Genomic DNA, 20,507 nt, shown 5'->3' on the forward strand with positions numbered 1-20,507 from the left:
TGCTGCAAAAAAGAAAATATCTTTCCTCCTACTTCAAAAATGTATTCAATAAGGTAATTACTGCTAAATAAAAATTATACCATGTTCCATAATAGAGTGCTGAGGTCAACAGAGTCAAAATTAAGAATATCAGGCAATGCATTAGAGTTCTCGAGAGAAATGGGACCAATAGGGCATAAATATGTATATATGTGTGTTTATAACAATATATGTATATATTTATACACAAACACATTCATTACAGGGAATTAGCTCCCATGATTAGAGAGATGCAGAAGTCTCAGTATTTGCAGGGTGGTAAGTCAGAGCTGAAGACTCAAGCCTAAGTCCACAATTCTGAGAATCAGGAAAGCCAATGATGATGTTCCATTCTAAAAACTAGCAGGCTTGAGATCAGGAAGAGCTAATGTTTTAGTTCGAGTCTAAAGGCAGGAGCAAAGTCAGTGTCCCAGTTCAAAGGACACAAGTTGGCAGAATTCCCTCTTCACAGGGGAAGGTCAGCTTTTCTGTTCTATTTAGCCATTCAGATGATTAAATGAGGCCCACGCACATTAGGGGGGGGGCAATCTGATTTACTCGATATGCCGATTTAAATTTTAATCTCATCCAAAAACACTCTTAGCAAATACTTGGTGTCTTAATCCACTTGGGCTGCTGTAACAAAATACTATAAATTGGACAACTTATAAATAACAGAACTTTCTCAGAGTTCTGAAAGTTGTACATCAAAAGATCGGAGTGATAACATGGTTGGCTGCTGACTTTTTCTGGATTGTAGACTTCTTATTGCATCCTCACATAGCAGGAAAAACAAGGGATCTCTGTGGGGCCTCTTTTATAAGAAAACTCATCTCATTCATAAGGGTTCACCTCTTGACTCTTAAGTCACTTCCTTACACCCTTAACTCTTGATACTATCATTCTTGTGGGTTGCCATTTCCTCCTTAGGGGAGCTTCCTGACCCAGGGATCAAACCTGTCCATCTTATGTCTCCTGCTCTGACAGGCGGGTTCTTTACCACTAGTGCCAGCTGGGGAGCCCCCTACGGTGCCTGGCATCTACATTAGTCAGGGAGCACTCTAAGGGAGCCCTCTGTGACATCCTAGTAGGGTGACTGAGTCAAAATTTTACGTAGTGAAATAGTCTACTGATAAATCCATTTTCATTTTGTGTTTTACTGCTCTGTACTCACAAAAACATATAAAAATGAGCTTCCCTACAGTCTCCAACCCTAACTCCCTTCTCTCCAGAAGCACAGTCAGCCCCACAGTTCTAGTTCTTAACTCTCCATGTGACAAGGTGCATAGTAGACAGGATCCTCTTCACACCTCTTTAAAGAAATCAGACCCAGGACCATGGACCACGATGCTGTCAGTTCTTACAACGGCTCTTTCTGTGTGGAGACTGGGGACACTCCAGGTCTTCCCTGGTAGCTCAGAGGGTAAAGCATCTGCCTGCAGTGCAAGAGACTGCGCTCCATCCCTGGGTCCGGAAGACCCCCTGGAGAAGGGAACGGCAACCCACTCCAGTGCTACTGCCTGGAGAATTCCATGGCGGGAGGAGCCTGGCAGGCTCCAAGAGAATCTAAGGAGAGAAAGACAAATGGTAGTGTACTACAGAGAGCTCATATTCTCTTGCTTATCTTTTTCAGGAATTTTGTGTTGTCAAATACAGTCATCATTAAAATTTAAATGATATAAACTTACTGTGAAACTAATTTTATTAACAACAATACTAACGGATATTCAAAACTCATCACTTCCTAATTATTATACTGCATTTTATTATAATCTGTGCTCTTTCTTGAGGTTATTTACATGTCTTAAATTTGTATGGTGGAAATAATAAAAAAAATCTGTTCCCAACTCTGCCTTCACTGACATCATGTTGGTAACATGAAACTGACCACCATGGGAGCAGTCCCACTACAGAAATTGGCAAACACTACACTGTGGCTTCAGTTTCACAGTGAGTCCATTACGAAGCTGGCATATCACTTGGCTGACAGAGTGAGTGCCAAGGTCTAACAAGGATGATCTGACCCTAGCTATTGTGAGCTCACTGAGGATGAAGCAGAGGACAGTGGTTACAAATTGAACATGGCACCCATGTATGGAAGGATTTCTAAACGTGCTGTGTCTATGGAGTGGATTCTAAATCATGATATTCTGGAATCCCCTCCACCTTCAAAGGGATCATTCCTGGTCTGATCAAAAAGTATTGGCAGGCATGACCTTTGCAAATGAGGACCAAGTCTCTCTTCACTTTTTCTGGTATAGAAGAAGCCTCCGATCTCGTCTACAAAATAATGGAAGGGTTTCCCACTATTAGATGACACTGTACATTTGCCCAACTAGGTGGTTTGTGTCTGGATCCAAAATAAATGGTATTTATATGAAAAATCTGATATTACTTGTACCCCTACGATTGTGTAATGATTCATGTTTGTTATTGCATGGGGAAATGCCTTGTTAGTAAAAATTAAATGTGGCAGTAGGCATATCTCATAGGGACACTGATTATAAATTGCATTTATTACTAAGTTTCATATAGGCCAAATATTTGAAATATTCATATTGTCTTAGAAAAAACAGGTGTGATTAATGTTTTAAATGTTTGCATCTGATTCCAGAAACTATGTTGCAGAGTTATAATTCCCCCTCTATCCCTCAGATTTTGTGAGACTAAGAAATGATTATACATGTGACATTGGAAGGAGAATTGATGAAGTTGGTAGAAAGGTCCTACAACCTTTCTCAAGAACCCCCAAATCATGCTACCTTAAAGATACTCTAAGGATGGCTCAGATATTACAGTTAGTCAAATGCAGCTAATGAGTTAGTAAAATTAGGATATTAATGTTACTGGGAATTGGTTGATCCTCACTGATTAGTGAGTTAGTCATGAGAAAAACTGCCCTATCCATTGTATCCCAGGGGCTAGCCAAGGAAAGAAAACCATTTTACAAGCAAGATTAAAGGGAATTAAGTACAGAGAATTGGTTATACCAGTCATGGAAGAGCCATGAGACCAAATAAGGGATGTGTGCAATCCACAGATTATCACCAACAGAAGACTACTATTCTCTTAGGCTGGAGGTCAAAGGAAACAGGTGATATCACCAAGAGTCAAGACAGCATCTATGGTCACCTGGCTGACAGGCTTTTTAGGACCTGGAGTCAAAGAGTTGAAGACATTCCTGCCAGAGATGCCAGCAAGATCAAGATAGAGAAAAAGACTCTGGTTTCTCCCTTCCTCCTGCTCCTCAACTACATATCAAGGATTCTCATTAAATCTAATCATGTGAACAGTATGTGGCTTCTAGGGGTCAGCAGAGCAAGAAAGGGAGAGGGAATACATCTGAGGGGAAACAGGTACAGGAATAATAAATCTAGCAAATCCAAAATATGTATCTATATCTAGATGGATAGACAGATAAACACAGACTCCCCCCAACATCCATTAATGCTATGACAAGGTAAAGAAAAATAGGGTTTTTTTCCCCTTACCCAGGTATATTATCTAAAGGAGCACTTAATTAGTTACTGAATTAGAAGTTGGTACATTCTACTGCTATTTAGCGTCCTAAATGAGCACAAGATTGGCCAACTATCATGAGAGTCTATTACTGATCCAAGAGACTCTTTTTTTCCCATTATTCCGAAGCTCTCTATCTGTTCTCAAACTGGGAGAGGTACTATAAAACAGAAAATGAGACTGATCTGACAGTTAACCCACTCTTTTCACCTTGCCTTCTTTTAAATATGCTGAGAAAAGTAAAATGGTCAAAAGGAAAGGAGGAGGAGAGGCACAAGTATGCTCACAAACTAGGTGATGGATGGCTGAGAGCTGACTCTTTCTCAAGTGCTTTTATTGTCCCACGTGCTTACCCCTGCATCCCAGGAGACAGCTTGATGTAACACGCCAGTATTAGTGTCACTTCCTTGCCATATCCTCTTTTCACCATCACAAAGATAAGAGTCCATCAGAAAATACATGTTTCCTAGGGTTACTTCTGTTTTACGCAGATCCTCTTTATGAAGCTATTCTTAGAGTCCTCTTCAGTATCATAAGCTTCAACTAAGAAAACTACCTTTCCTTCCTTTCTGAACATTGTTTCATGAGGAATGAGTCCTGTTACTTACAAAGATAGGCAGAGGTCTCTCAAAGCAGAAAAGTCATCTCTTTTGCTTGCTTTCCACGTGCCATCTAGGTACTACAGTTAAGAACTTCAAGCACACAAATTTGTTCTAGAGAACTGGCAACTCAAAAATACAAATAATCTTTATAGTATTCAAGTAACCCTTAAACTTTTTGAAAAATAACCTTGCTTTAAAAGTCAGAGTGCAAAAAAACTCAAAAGAGTTGGCACGTCCCTCCAAAAGATTCTCTAACGTTTAGCAAAACTGAATTCACACTAAATCTGTTTATGAGTAAAAGACAAGTCAACTTTAAAACCAATCATAGATGACAATGTTTCTTTTCAATGTGTCTGCTTTGGAGCCATATTTCTGCTAAACACTCAAAAATTTCTTCTTGAGTATTTAGTGATATATTAGAACCAGAAATAAGGGATGTTAGTGCTAGAAGGCAGTCAACGGTCTGTAATTTAATTCACATATTCCTTCTGCACCAGACTCTGTAAGATCACTGAGTCAGCTTAAGAACTTTGAAGCTGTAGAGTCCAGGGCAGGCCATTACAGTATGCCGATATCACTGTCCTCCTGCTCTGACGTTCTCCACTGAGTGACAGGGGAAGGAGAAGGAAGCGCAGTCACCATCAACTGAGAGTGATGAGACTGGAATATTAAAATTCAGGCTTATCTGAGCTGACTGAATTGGCTGGCAGAATGTTCTCCAGTTAAAGGTGGGGAAAGGTTAATTCTGCACATGACACCGCTACTGCAATTATACAAGTCTCCTAGGACAACTGTTTGCCTTGAATTGTTTTCTTCCTTTATTTCAGTCAGACAGTTGTGTTGACTGATTTTTCTTTTTGATGTATGAAATGACTGTTTGACTGAATTTACCATTTGATTTCTACTAACGCACTGTAAAAACAATAGTCAACTTAGACTGGCAGGTATGAAAAATTCTACTGCAGAACCAGACAGAAATATTGCGTTCTATAGGTACATATGTCATATGCCCTGGGTTTTGGAAAATTGTTCCAATTTCAACTATTTTGCCCCATGTTTCAAAAGAGTGGGGCCACTGATTTAATAGTAAAAATAAGATTTGTGAAGTTCATATAAAAATAATTTTGTGTGAACCTGAGAATCACATAATGGGATCAGAAAAGAACTATTATGAGAAATTTTACTGTTTCTTACTTATCAAGAGGTGTTTCTATGTCAAACTTTTCAGTCTTCTTCTAGAAGATGTTTAGGAACAAAAGGTTTGAATATATTCATAGCAAATCCTTATTTATAGTTTTGTTTTCCCAATAATTATAGTTACTAAGATAGGACATGGAAAATGGCCTATCTCATGATTCTAAGCTCCTATTGAACATGTGGGAATTGGTAACATGAGTAGAAAAGTGAAGCAACTTTTGAGATTGTTACTGAGTAATGCTGATTTTATAATGAGTGCTTCCTTACATATCTGACTAATTTATCACGGTGCAGATGGCTGATTCCCATGCTTAGAAATGACAAAGGTCTTAAGAAATTCTCCATATTCCATTCATCAATCTGTGTTCTTCTTCAAAGCAAAATTAATCCCTTGACTATTAACATAGTAGCTTAATTATAATTTTTAATTTTAAAATTAACTGTGAGAATCGGAATTTCTGGTAGGAAAAAGTGATGGAAGATGGGACAAAATAAAATAAATCAAAGAATTCATAGAAAGCTAAAACAGAATTTTTCAATAGTAGGTAAGGACTTCTGCTTCCAACTATATCAGTTTACCTTAGGAAACCATACTAGAAAGGTCAGATAAATCATAAGCAACATTTGACTGTGAGCATTATAAAGCTAATGAGGTAGCCATGACATAGAAAAATAAAATAGAAAAGAAACTCATAGAAGTAAGAACAGTATTCTGCACATGCTTTATCTAATCCAGTCATTTAGAAACTATTGATGAAAATCAAAAGCATGAGAAGCCAAATATGGCTCCTAAGAGGCAGAAAAGCCAGTAGATCTTAGGACAATATTGGAGGACTGAGGAGAGAGCAGGGTTGGACTTTAGAAATAACAAGGCAGCTAGAATTTTAAGGATCAAAATCCCAGAGATGGGAAAGATTCAGAGACTCGAGCTCAATTCAGCAACAGTGGTCCCTTGACGTTATCACATTTTCCACGTAGGTAGACAAGGCAAGATGTTAAGAAGTCAAACAAAAGCTAACTGAAGTCAAAACAAAGACTCAGGAGTCTTGTAATGCTGAGGAGATAAAACTGAGGTTCAGAACCCACCAAAGAATAGTGGCCCGGTGGAAAGCTAATGATATGAATTAGGACACTGGAGGTTTCTATATGTATCTGTGTCCACGTGAATGTGTGTTAGGAAGGTTGATGAAACAGCTACCTTGATGGAAACATCTATAAAGAAGGAAAATGAGTATGAAGCTTGTGCAATGACTGAAGATCAATAAGCTGATCTTTCCTTCTGCTCCTTACCTGGGAATAGGAAATTCTCTCTTGAAAAAAGGACAGTTGACCGTTCAACAATACAAGACTTAGAGACACCGACTCCCTATGCAGTCAAAAATTCACATATCACTTGATAGGCGGCCCTTCCTATCTATGGTTCTGCATCTGAGGATTCAACCAACCACGGATCATGCAGTGCTGCAGTTGTTGGGAAAAAATCCATATATAAGTGGATCTGTGCAATCTAAATCCAGGTTGTTCAAAGGTCAACTGGAATGTCATTATGATTCTCTACAACTTGTCATATCCCAAGTCTGGTGTTCATCAAAGAACCACCAAGACTCCCAAGAAAAGGAGAATTAGAATAAAAAACAGAATCAGAATCATGGATGACCTAGATATTAAAGTTCAAATATATTTTGATAAATATTACCAAGTTCAGGAAAATAGATGACAAGGTAGAGAATTTAACTAGACAACTAGAAACTGATTAAAGTTGAACTGACAGAATTCAAAATTAAACTCAGTAGTGGGCCGAACACAGGTGAAGAAAGATAAATGAACTGGAAGACAGAGTAGCAGTAAAAATAGGAAGACTAAACGTGGAAAACAAAAAGGATAAAAAAGTACAGAAAAGAGCATTTGAAACATATGGGCCACAGTAAACATTTTCATCATATGTTTACATTGGAGTCCAAAGGGAAAAGAAGAGAGAGATTCGGGCGAGAACAATATTTAGAAATAATAGCTGAGAGTTCTCAAAAACTAAAAAGAATATATCAAGCCATAAATTCAACAAGCACTAAAAAACGCAACAAGAGTAAATATAAAGAAACCATATCTAACACCACCAGAGTACAATTTACAAATAGCAAAGAAAAACAGAACACCTTAGAAGTAACCAGAGGAAAAACAACAGTTGACCTTTCAACAACGCATGAGATTAAGATTACTGCTTACTTCTCAACAAAAATGATTAATACTAGAAAATAATGGAAAGTGCTAAAGAAAATAACTGCTCACTGAGAATTCTAGAGGCAGAGAAAATGTTGTTTGGAAGATGAAATAAGGAAATCTGCAAACAAACAAAATTTAGAGAATATGTTCTCATCAGAACCAACTGAAAGGGAGACCCGCAGGCAGAAGGAAAATTATCATAGAGGAAAATAAGGACTTGACAAAGGAATTAAATAGAACAGAAAGGAAGCGTAAGTGAATAAATCTGAATAAAATCTAACTGCACATAAGAGTAATAATGAAATATATAAAAATTAGAATGCATTAAAACAAGAGGAAGAGGAAAAAGTAATAAAATAAATTTAAGGTCTCAGCACTGCTTGAGAAGCAGTAAAGGAGCTAATAAGTCACGGTGCATGTGTAACTGCTACCTATATAAGCATTGTGAGCTAATAAAGGGAAAATGGAGTTTGATGAATTTAAAAGGAAGAGCCAGAGGAACATAAAAAGGAAGGACAAGCAGAAAACAAGGAGTAAAAGGTCTATAATAAGATACGTTAACTGTAAATAGTCACATTAAAGGGCAGAGATTTTTTGAAACAAACAAAAATCTTAATTCTATGCCCCTTACAAGACACCATAGTCAGACTGCAAGTTAAAGGATGCAAAACTTATGTCATAAAAACAATAAGCAAAACTGAAAAAAAAATAATGGGAGATTTGAAAGCAAAAAGTATCACTGGAGATAAGACAGGATAATAAAACCAACCATTACTTTACAAGGAACATGTCATAAAACTAAACTTCGAGGCAATATATGAAGGGAAATTCTGAAAACTAACTAGAAATAAAATCTAAATTACCTAGATCAATAATTCAGAACAACAACAAATCAGTAAACTACAGAAGATCTGAATACCATTGTTAAAGTCTTTGGCCTATACACCCCGAGGAAACCAGAATTGAAAGAGACATATGTACCCCAACATTCACTGCAGCACTATTTACAAAGCTAGACAAGGAAGCAACCTAGATGTCCACCAGCAGATGAATGGATAGGAAAGTTGTGCTATATGCACACAATGAAATATTACTCAGCTATAAAAAGGAATGCATCTGAGTCAGTTCTAATGAGGTGGATGAACCTGGAGCCTATTATACAGAGTGAAGTAAGCCAGAAATAGAAAGACAAATACTCTATATTAATGCATATAGAGAGAACTTAGAAAGATGGTACCAACAATCCTACATGCATGGCAGCAAAGATGACACAGATGTAAAGAACAGACTTTTGGACTCAGGGGGAAAAGATGAGAGTGGGATGATTTGAGAGAAGAGCATTGAAACATGTACATTACCATATGTAAAATAGATGACCTGTGCAAATTTGATGCATGAACCAGGGCACCTAAAGTCGGTGCTCTGAGAAAACCCAGAGGAATACAGTGGGGTGGGAAATGGGAGAGGAGGTTCAGAATTGGGGGGGACACATGTATACCTGTGGCCATTTCATGTTGACCTATGGCAAAAACCATCACAATATCCTTAATGTAACTATATCCAATTAAAATAAATTAATTGAAAAACTCTTTGGCCTACATTTGCATAAAACACTGCATTAACAAGAATGAAATGCACATTTACATACAAATTTTGAGGTGTACATGGCACATTTTTAAGTTGACTGAATGCTGGGTATAAAACAAGACTCAGAATAATCAAGAAATTTAAAAATGTATAACCAATATTTTATCAAATATTTGGACATTAAAAACACACTTCTGGATTTCCATGGTGGTCCAGTGACTAAGACTCCATACTCCCAATGCAGGGAGCCTGAATTCCATCTCGAGTCAGGGAACTGGTTCCCACAAACAAAGAGTTTTCATGCCACAACTAAACGACCTTGCATGCTACAATGAAGACTGAAGATCCTGAAAGCCACAACTAAGACCAGGTGCAGCTGAATAAACAAATTAAATTAAAAAAAAAAAAACCAAAACATACTTCTGATAAATATGGATGTCAAAGATAAAGTCATAATAGGAATTAGAATTTCATTAATTGAATGATAATGAAACACTGACCTAGAGCCAGACATCCTGGAATATGAAATCAGGTGGGCCTTAGTAAGCATCACTACGAACAAGGCTAGTGGAGGTGATGGAATTCAAGTTGAGCTATTTCAAATCCTGAAAGATGATGCTGTAAAAGTGCTGCACTCAATATGTCAGCAAATTTGGAAAACTCAGTAGTGGCCACAGGACTGGAAAAGGTCAGTTTTCATTCCAATCCCAAAGAATGCTCAAACTACCGCACAATTGCACTCATCTCACACACTAGTAAAGTAATGCTCAAAGTTCTCCAAACCAGGCTTCAGCAATACCTGATCCGTGAACTTCCAGATGCTCAAGCTGGTTTGAGAAAAGGCAGAGGAGCCAGAGATCAAATTGCCAACATCCGCTGGATCATCGAAAAAGCAAGAGAGGTCCAGAAAAGCATCTATTTCTGCTTTATTGACTATGCCAAAGCCTTTGACTGTGTGGATCACAATAAACTGTGGAAAATTCTGAAGGAGATAGGAATACCAGACTACCTGACCTGCCTCTTGAGAAACCTGTATGCAGGTCAGGAAGCAACAGTTAGAATTGAACATGGAACAACAGACTGGTTCCAGAATTAGGAAAAGGAGTACGTCAAGGTTGTCTATTGTCACCCTGCTCATTTAACTTACATGCAGTGTACATCATGAGAAACGCTGGGCTGGAGAAAGCACAAGCTGGAATCAAGACGGCCTGGAGAAATATCAATAACCTCAGATATGCAGATGACACCACCCTTATGGCAGAAAGTGAAGAAGAACTAAAGAGCCTCTGGATAAAAGTGAAAGAGGAGAGTGAAAAAGTTGGCTTAAAGCTCAACATTCAGAAAACGAAGATCATGGCATCTGGTCCCATCACTTCATGGCAAATAGATGGGGAAACAGTGGAAACAGTGGCTGACTTTCTTTTTCTGGGCTCCAAAATCACTGCAGGTGGTGACTGCAGCCATGAAATTAAAAGACACTTACTCCTTGGAAGGAAAGTTATGGCCAACCCAGGCAGCGTATTAAAAAGTAGAGACATTACTTTGGCCACAAAGGTCCGTCTAGTCAAGGTTATGGTTTTTCCAGTGGTCATGTATGGAAGTGAGAGTTGGACTATAAAGTTGAGCACCAAAGAATTGATGCTTTTGAACTGTGGTGTTGGAGAGGACTCTTGAGAGTCCCTTGGACTGCAAGGAGCTCCAACCAGTCCATCCTAAACGACACCAGTCCTGGGTGTTCATTGGAAGGACTGATGTTGAAGCTGAAACTCCAATACTTTGGCCACCTGATGTGAAGAACTGACTCATTTGAAAAGACCCTGATGCTGGGAAAGATTGAGGGCAGGAGGAGAAGGGGACGATGGAGGATGAGACAGTTGGATGGCATCACCAACACAACAGATATGGGTTGGGGTGGACTCTGGGACTTGGTGATGGACAGGGAGGCCTTGCATGCTGCAGTTCATGGGGTCGCAAAGAGTCAGATATGACTGAGCATCTGAACTGAACTGAATGAAAATATACTGTAGCAAAACCTGTGGGCTGCAGATAAAGCTGTGGTCACACAGACGCTTAAGTATTAGAATTATATAATATATGTAATCATATACGTGTGTGTGTGTTGTGTAAATGGAAAAAGAATAAAGCTTCCAAAAGATACCCTATTACCTTGAGGTAGACAACTACTGAACTATACCTAATAGTGGAGGCAGGGCAGACTTCAGAACTTCAGGAGACCAGCAGAAGGCAGCATTTGGAAACAGGAGTAGCTTCCAAATTAGGCAGTTTGAGAGCACAGTGAACGCCAATGTCAGAAGCAGTCTCCAGGAAAAAGCATTTAATGTATAAAGTGGTGGAGAAACTAAAATATATTTAAGATTTGACACTCTAATTCCTTTTAAGGATGATTTATGTTTCTAGGGAAAAAATAAGAAGTACTTGATGTAGAAGGTGAATAACTTTATAATTTCCAGGAGAATCTTGGTACCAGGATGACACAATGAAGAACTTGGGAGTCCCCTGACTAATCTAGCAGCGAGAAAATGAAAACAGAGATGAGAGAGAGAAATACAAAGACATATTTGTGCAATTGGGCACTGCTGCACTTTAAAGTCTAGGTATGCACTCCAAATCATAAACAAATGCCACCATGTTCAGAGCTAACCCTGAGACAGTGATTAGTGTCTAAGAGATTAATTAGGGACAACTCTTGGCATCAACAACGTATGGAAGAAAAGGACATCAGATTGGGCAAAGGTAGAAGTAAAGTTGTGTTGCAGCCTCAGGAAACCTCAGGTGACCCTTTGGGGGAGAGTTCTTAAAATGAGATGACCCCTTCAGGGGGATGTCCCAATTCAGGAGGATGTCTTAACTTTTATATTCTTACACCTGTCATTGGATGAAGGGCATTGTACGAAGGGGTGATGTGACCCTGGGCTAAGTGGCTCCCTTTAGCTGAGATTGGCTGTCTGCAGCATTTCCAGGGCTGGGGCAAAAGCTCTAGAATCTGAAAATTGTTCAACTTTCCTTGTCTGGGTTGCCAAAGTAAAAAATACAGGCAGGGTATATTACAAATAGTTCTTTAGCCTGGAGAAGAGGTCTTGAAGCTGTGAGCCACTCACTGGGAAGCAGCAGGACATGAAGGATTCTTGAACAGATCGGAAGCTACTGGAAGGCCTTTCAGGAGTTCAATCCCATAATAAATACTGTACCTTCAGTGTAACTTTGCCCTCTCTGCCAGTCTTCCTCAGTTCCCATGTGGGCCCTTTTGGACTTGAACTTGGTGTTCCCAGAACTTGAGCTGGAGACTTCCATGAAGTCTGCTTTCCATCTACTGGCTCAGCTTTCTTGCTCTCTCTGCTCCAGGCTAGTCTCTTCAAACTGCCTTTTCCATTTCTGGCAATAATACCCCTCTCTAGACCTAACTAATGCTTTTCTGGGGCAAAAGGAAGAGAATTAATAAGGGTAACTTTTATTTCTAGGAGGGAAGTTACCATATTCCTTCAGAGTATTCATCTCCTTGATTATTTAACTTTTACTCTAGATTACTCATGGGTATTTCTGCTCCCCTACCTTCAACCCAAGGAGGTTTTAGAACATTGTCCTCTCTCAGCATCAAGTCTCTCTCCATCCTCCCTCTCTCTCTCTAAGACCCACCTTTATCCACACACTCACAGGCTTTCTGGACCTCCGAGGAAGATAAGCACTTCACAGAATCTCTGCTACAGGACCAAACATACTGAAATGACTTTTTATGAAGATATTGAAGCAACAGAAAAAGAATACATGAGGATTGTTTCTCCTGAGGGTTCAATTATTTAGAGGGCCTTTACCACACTTCGATTGATAAATCTAACCTTTCCTTTCTTGACTACAGTTGATCACACTGTGATGAAAACAAGGTAGAAAATGGAAAAATAATATTTGGATTTTAATGAAATAATAAAAAGGCAGGGCCTATCTTTGACTTTTGCCAAGAGAGAAAAGAGTTCACATTTCGACTATGTGGTGGCAGGAGTCCCTTTTAAAACAGGGCCAGTCTGCATGATGCATTGAAAAATCAACCTTTTCAAATATAGCCATAACCCCTCAAGATTGTTTCATTTCGACTATGTGGTGGCAGGAGTCCCTTTTAAAACAGGGCCAGTCTGCATGATGCATTGAAAAATCAACCTTTTCAAATATAGCCATAACCCCTCAAGATTGTTTCATTTCTTGGGGCCAGGCAAACCAAACTTCGGGTTTGGTTTGAGTGGTGCCCTGTATACTAAAGTGATAAACATAATCTGGAAGCACAGCACAGGCTAAAAATATGGAGCTGGCAGCCTTTGATTGAAATTGAAATATTTTTCTGCTTTTAATTCACTGCATAAAATTTTAACTGTCCAAATTCAATCAGGTAGGTCGTCCTAATGATCATGAGCTTCAACCCTGCTAACAACTAAGCCTGCACTGTTAAACTCTACTTTATCTGTTCCAGAAACCTCCTGGGTTTCTTTAATGCCTCTGTTATTACTTGCTTTGCATCATTCTGCGTTTCTTTAAAAAACACAGCTGTGTGACCTCTGGAAGTTTTATTACTTCCTTGAGACTTGGTTGCCTCCTCTATGAATATCTGGGTATATATTTAGTATTGCTCAATAAAATTTTTTATGATAATGAAAATGTTTTGTATCTGTACTAGCCAATGCAGTATTCACTAGCCACATGTAGCTAATAAACATCTTTAAAATATGGCAAATCCAACTGAGAAACTGCAGTTTTAATTTTAAAATTTGTTTAAATACAAATAACCTCATGTAGGTAGCATCTACTGACAGTATAAATCTATGTAATATTTTAAGGATATTCTCCACTCTAAAACTCTACCATTCATTAGCTCAACCTAAATATTTCTGCCCTTTGACAAGCAGAAAATAATTTATGACGCCCTTGAAATTATTTTTCAAGACCTTTGTCAGTTTGGGGACATCATATTCTTAAAAGTGACTTTGCTTTGTGAAACTTTAATAACGTTGACGTTTCCTGCCCTTGGAAGCACCTCTGTTATTATGGGAAATGTTGTGGACGAACAAGGACCATTTCAAGAGATGTGGGAAAACTCCTTCTGGACTTAATTTCATGATGAGGATGCTCAGAATGTCAAAATGCTAAATTGCTTATAGTAAGAACCATACCTCTTTCACACTATTTTCTGCATGTAGCTGGAAAATGTTTAAAATATTTTAAAATAACTGCACATCTATTTCTGAAGCTGATTTGGCTGTTCAAGGCTTACTAGAACTTTATCCATCTCACTATTTCACTCAGTAAACAAATGCAGTTGTTACATATGTGTCTGTGTTCCCTTCTAGATAATGTGTTTATGAAGTTAGAAACTAGATTTATGTCACAGCCCTTATGTATAGCACAATATTCATTGCTAATTCAGATCGTATTTTAAGATGAGACAAAAGTTAACATTTTTAATGTAGTCACAAATATCTAGCAAACCAATCAGAAAAAAAAAAAAACAATTTTTTTAATTGGTCAAGAACAAAAAGAGAAATACTTCATGCAAAATCATATCTCTAATAACTACCACTGGAATTAGAACACACACATGCTAAAATTATTTTAAAATATCTTATCAAAGACTTTAAGGCTGTACCTAAAAAGATTATATCAGAAGTGAACATAATCACGTTGTCTGACCAGCGTGAATCACGCAAGGCATATTATATATAAAATAAACAATAAGAACCCACTGTATCGCACAGAGAACTTACTCAATACCTTGTAATAAACGGTAATGGAAAAGAATACACACACACACACACACACACACACACACACACACACACAACTGAATTACTTACCTGTACAGCTGACATACAACACTGTAAATCAACGACACTTCAATTTTTTTAAATAAGTGTAAAAGGTCGTATAGCTTCATAAACTCACCTCTGGTACCCAAGGGACTACCTGAAACAACAGCAGCTACAACTTTCCTGGAGACAGGACATGGCCAGCAAACTGGGCTGTTACACTCGGTAATAGTCATACCTGTAAAAAATATACAGGCTCATTAACACATAGGAATTCCTCATTTTTCTGGCAGTATTAGGCAATGAGGTATGCATATGAGAATTTTTTAAATGACAAATTTAAGAAGAGTATTTTAACCTTCACTCATTAATTTTTTCTAAAATTAAGAAATGTATTCATCAGTGTATTTAATGTTTCCTTGATGACTTGGGGTCATCAGTTCAATCAACGTTTGCATGAATAATACAAATGGAAGCAAGACAAGCACTCACACTGAAACTGAAGATGACATAATGTTCTATCAACTGGAATAACTGATGAAGGAGTAAGAAAAAAAAGACAAAAATGAAAACAAACCATGATCAAGAAACAGTCACGTTCTGACTTCTATTTAGTTTCAAAAAGTGAATTGAAAGTGCTCCGTTGTGTCCGACTCTTTGTGACCCCATGGACTGTAGCCCACCAGGCTCCTCTGTCCATGGAATTCTCCAGGCCAGAATATTGGAGTGGGTAGTCGTTCCCTTCTCCAGGGGATCTTTCCAACCCAGGGATCGAACCCAGGACTTCTGCATTGCAGGTGGATTCTTTCCTGTCTCAACCACCAGGGAAGCCATTTCAAAAAGAGACCACAAATCCCAGTGGTATCTCCAACATTATTAGCTGTCTTTATCCCTTGTTTCCATTTTCCTTTCCTTTTTCTTCTACCCTAGAGGGGTTCCAGGAAATGTTTATAGCTGCTCTCAAGACAAATTCTAATACCTGCTTCTTCTCAAAATTTCACAATGTGTCCAGGAGATAAACAGTGTGGAGGTCAAATACAATTCACCACAGGGAGATCTGTGGTGAAAATAACATCAGAAACTAGCTCCTAAACATGCAAAGAGCAGAGTATGGTGTCAGGCACTAATTTCCTTCCAAATACCTCTCCATTTCTAAACGATGTCTTTATTTATTTACCAAGATCCCTTTTTATTGGTTCCCTCTTCCAGACTGCTTCACTTCACCTGTCCTCACATTAAATACATTCACACTCTTTTTGATTCCAGTTATTTGCTCATTAAGTAATCATAGAACACACACATGCTAAAATTATTTTAAAATATCTTATCAAAGACTTTAAGGCTGTACCTAAAAAGATTATATCAGAAGTGAACATAATCATGTAGTCTGACCAGCGTGAATCGCGCAAGGCATATTATATATAAAATAAACAATAAGAACCCACTGTATCGCACAGAGAACTTTGGAATTAAATACTGAGTAAAATTAAAATACTGGAATCACTTGGAGGGTTTAAGCACTTCCACCAATGAATACTGGGTGTGGAATTCAAGAGGCTGCACTTGACTTGGCCTTGTCCAAGTTCTTTCTTAAGAAGTATGTAAGATAAACCTAAACTCAGAGTTATTCAGATTGGACTGCTTTCTCAGGTGGACTAGAATTCACTGCTCATTCCACCCACTCTGAGGTCAGTGGCACTTTTCGGAGATGGGGTGGCCTCCTCTGCCCACTGCGGAGGCTCAGTTCCCCCTGGGCCCACTCTCTGTCTCAAATCCCACACTGAGGCCAGATGCCAGCCTTCCCAGAACATTAGTGGTCTCCTTTCAGTGTTTGAACTGCTCAGACTGAGTCCCCGTGGACTCTTTCTCAGCTTGAAACCTGATCTTCAACCCCTTTACCTGACCTGGATGGTCACCTTCCTACTCTAGGCTTCAGCTGCTTTAGCTGTAAAATGATATATCTCTTCTTAGTTCCATGGAGTCGCAAAGAGACCGACACAACTTAGCAACTGAACAATGACGACATGATATTCTTTATGATACCCTGTATCGCAGGACCTGTTTCTACGGCTCCTGATGCCAGCTTCTTTCACAATCATATCTTGTTCATCTCTGAAAGTGGAATCCAAATCAATCATTTCCAGGCAGCTTTCAAATCTAGAATCATTCCCTGAACTTTCAAAGCAGGTTCTCTTAATCCCTTTCTCCTAGGATGGCAGGCACTTCATACTCTGTCTTCTCTCCTGAGGATTCACAACTCCTCCAAGATCAAGATGCTGCTCAACCAATTCTCAGGTCACACTCTGCACAGCGCTTGGTGTATGGCAAACAGCCAATAAAGATTTGAAAACGAATTAAATCGAAATGAATGACTCACGGTTGCTGACAACTTTAATTGTTCTCCCTTCCTGGGGAGAACAGTTGGAAGAATCCCCAGTCTCTCTTGTGGCCACAGAAATGGACTGTGGCCAAAACAGCAGCAGAGAAACTGACCTGGATCCTTCCAGAGCTGGCTCATCAGAAACTTCCATATGCATTTCTCCATATTCTTGACCCCTTCTGCTGATGGATGCAGATGGGGATGAGGTCTAAGGGAAGGGAGACGGTATAGGATGGGAGGAGTCTGGGTTCCTGAATGACCATCTGAAGGAGTGCAGTCTCCCCAAAGTGAATACCCACCCAGGGCTGTGATGTGGGAACCATAGTGCTGTGCTGCTGAAATTTGGGGAGTTGTGTGGTAATTTAGCATAAACCATTATACGCACAATTATGCTAATTATACGATCCACTTAAATGGCCCTCAATCTAGTACATTTAAAATGACAGACATCAATTTGTGTTATTGACACTTTTACCCTCCAATTTAACCCTGCTCTTCTGAATCAGTCATTTGACCTCAGAGAATATCAATTCCTCAACAGATTTTACTCTGAGATTCATACACACTGCAATCAGAATTACAATATTTGAAAAATAATGTTGAGAAAGTACTTTCCAGAGAAAACTTCAGTAACTTTTAATTCCTTGATCCTGCTTTGAAAACACAGCATAGTAAACTACTTGCAGTTTATCCATATTTATTGCTAATTAACAAAGTATTTTAGTTGGGATTAATTTTTAACAAATAAATAGCAGGTTTCTTGTCCACATCACAGCTGAATGACTAAATTCTCTCTCTGGAAGATTTCTTGACTGACCTTTATTTGTACTCAGTCAACTGATCTGGGTCAAATACCAGATATTAAAAATCTTCAGCATGTTCTTTTTCTTTCATTACTTTTCATCCAATAAGCATTTGACCACGTGGATTTTTCTCTGGTCTGGAGTATTTTTACTAACAAGCTACATGATGTTGCAAAAGACCTTAAGGCCCAAATGCTGGTATCTAATGAGTCTGTTCCTTTGAAGAGACTGATTTACTTTTGCTCCAACTTTTGGAAAACTTGCCCCAAAAAGCTCCACCACCCTCCTATTCTGCCCACTTCATCCATTAGAGAAGACGATTTTCTCAGTGTTACTTCCAAGGTACAGGCAGATGAACGCTTATACAACGGATTCAGTTACCTGCCTGGGAACTGAAAGGACCTTTCCCATTCAAATATCCTGGTTAGGAACCACGTTTTTTAATTTCTCTGGGAATTAAGAAACAGCAAGGAACGAGGGTACGTGGTTGATAAATGAACGTCAGTTCTTCTGAAAATCACTCTGTCTCCTCCCGTTCCTCTTGGTGTTCAAGGTAGGGAAAGAACCCTGGTCATCACCATGTGGTTATCGCGCTCCTTCTCTTCGAAGAGACAAGCCGTTTCATTGAGGACACTAATTCACCAAACTCAAGGCTCGAATTCCTTTTATGTACCCGATGCCTATCTTTATAGTATATGCCATTATCTTCAACAGTGAAATGATATGCTTTATTCCTCATTACAGAGACCAAAGTGCTATAGCAAAAGTCACTCCTGAGAGTTTTACGTGGAAATTTACTGACTCAAGAACAAATTTCTGTAGAAAAAGACAACCCATCTCTGTGTTACAAAGCATTGTTCCTTGCATCAACCACCAGTGTTAACTACAATCTATTATGATTTGAAGCATGCTAAATAAGCAGATTGTACTAAAAAAGAAAAGCACATAAAAAACCCACAGAACAAAACCCAAACTATTCTCAATAAAAATATCCATTTGCTGGAGCCAATCTGAGATTTAACCAGGATTAGATACTTTAAACTGCAACACTGCATACCAGAACACCATGAAATAAACATTTCTCCTGATTTGGATACCATCTCCTCCTGATGCAAACTCTACCCCGACCCAAAGAAATCCAAAAATCCCAAAACCAGCCAACCAACAACAAAAAATAACCAAAGACCCAAAACCAAACAAAAAACCAAAGAAACCACGCCCATTACTATAACTAAAATTCTCAAATATTTGAGCGTCTATGGTAACTGCTCAAAGAAGTATTTTTTAAATGCTCATTTAACTTAGGAGCTTCCCTAGTAGCTCAGTTGCTAAAGAATCTGCCTACAATGCCAGAGACTCGGCTTCGATTCCTGGGTTGGGAAGATCTCCTGGAGAAGCAAATGGCAACGCACTCAAGTATTCCTGCCTGGAGAATTCCACGGACAGAGGAGCCTGAAGGGCTACAGTCAGTCCACGGTGTCCCAAGAGTTGGGACATGACTTAGCGACAATACTGTCACCATTTAAGAGCAGTGCAGCTCCGCCAAAAGTCGCCAAAAGTCGTTAGGCTTGAAAAGCCTAACGGAATCAAGAAAAACTCTTCACCATACCCCAAAACATACAAAGGCGGGAATAGTTTTATTTCAAACTTTGCTTAGATGTTAGTATGTCACAAACTGCCCTCCAAGACGCGCTCTTAGAGTCAGTGACCGTCAATAAAGCCTGAAAACGCTGAAAGTGAACGTTAATAACCTTTTGTAGCCTATCCTCCAGAAGGCTTTAGCAAAGAGCACGGAGTCCCACCTGAACACCCGCTGTTGGCGGCCAGCGAACAGGATCCCGAGCTGGGCGCCCCCATCACCGGCGCGCATCCGGGAGCAGAGACCTCTTCACACCCGCGGACCCAACGCGCCCGACGCGCACCCCGCGGCCCCGACTTCGGGCTCCTCGGAGGCACCTCCCCTTCCCGAACCCGCGAGCCCGCGGCGACCGGGTCCAGGCGGCGCCCACAGACCCAGAGGCCGCCCCCCGCGGTCGAGGGGCGCCGAGTTAGGGAGGGCTGCGAGCGCGCGGGGCGCCCACAGTTCCACGACCGTCTTGGGCCCCGGCCCGGGGTCCTCACCCTGCGGCCGGTGGCGGCGACCCCGGACCCGAGGACCCAGCGAGGCTCGCGCTCCCCGAGGCTGGAGGAGTCGGGGGCCGCTGGCCGTTGGGCAGGCGGGGGCGCGCGGTGAGGGGCTGCGGATAGAGCTGCACTTACTCGTGTCTGCGCTGCTCCCCGGTCCGGGGCCTTTCGCAGTGGGGACCGACCCAGTCTCCACCTTCCCTCCCCTCAGGAGCGGTCCGGGAGCTCTGGCGTCCCTGTGCCTCCGCCC

At 39.9% G+C, this 20,507-nt stretch overlaps 1 protein-coding gene across 1 annotated transcript in view; it reads right to left on the reverse strand.

The window, feature by feature from the left end:
• The window catches only part of LOC136155171 (exocyst complex component 1-like), a 99,718-nt gene extending 79,211 nt beyond the window's left edge, over nt 1-20,507 (reverse strand). The window contains 2 exon segments of the mRNA XM_065917050.1: nt 15,087-15,188; nt 20,393-20,507. The gene's annotated coding sequence lies outside the window, so the exon portion shown is untranslated.

This window comes from Muntiacus reevesi, unplaced genomic scaffold (assembly GCF_963930625.1).
Source record: "Muntiacus reevesi unplaced genomic scaffold, mMunRee1.1 SCAFFOLD_152, whole genome shotgun sequence".
NCBI lineage: Eukaryota > Metazoa > Chordata > Mammalia > Artiodactyla > Cervidae > Muntiacus > Muntiacus reevesi.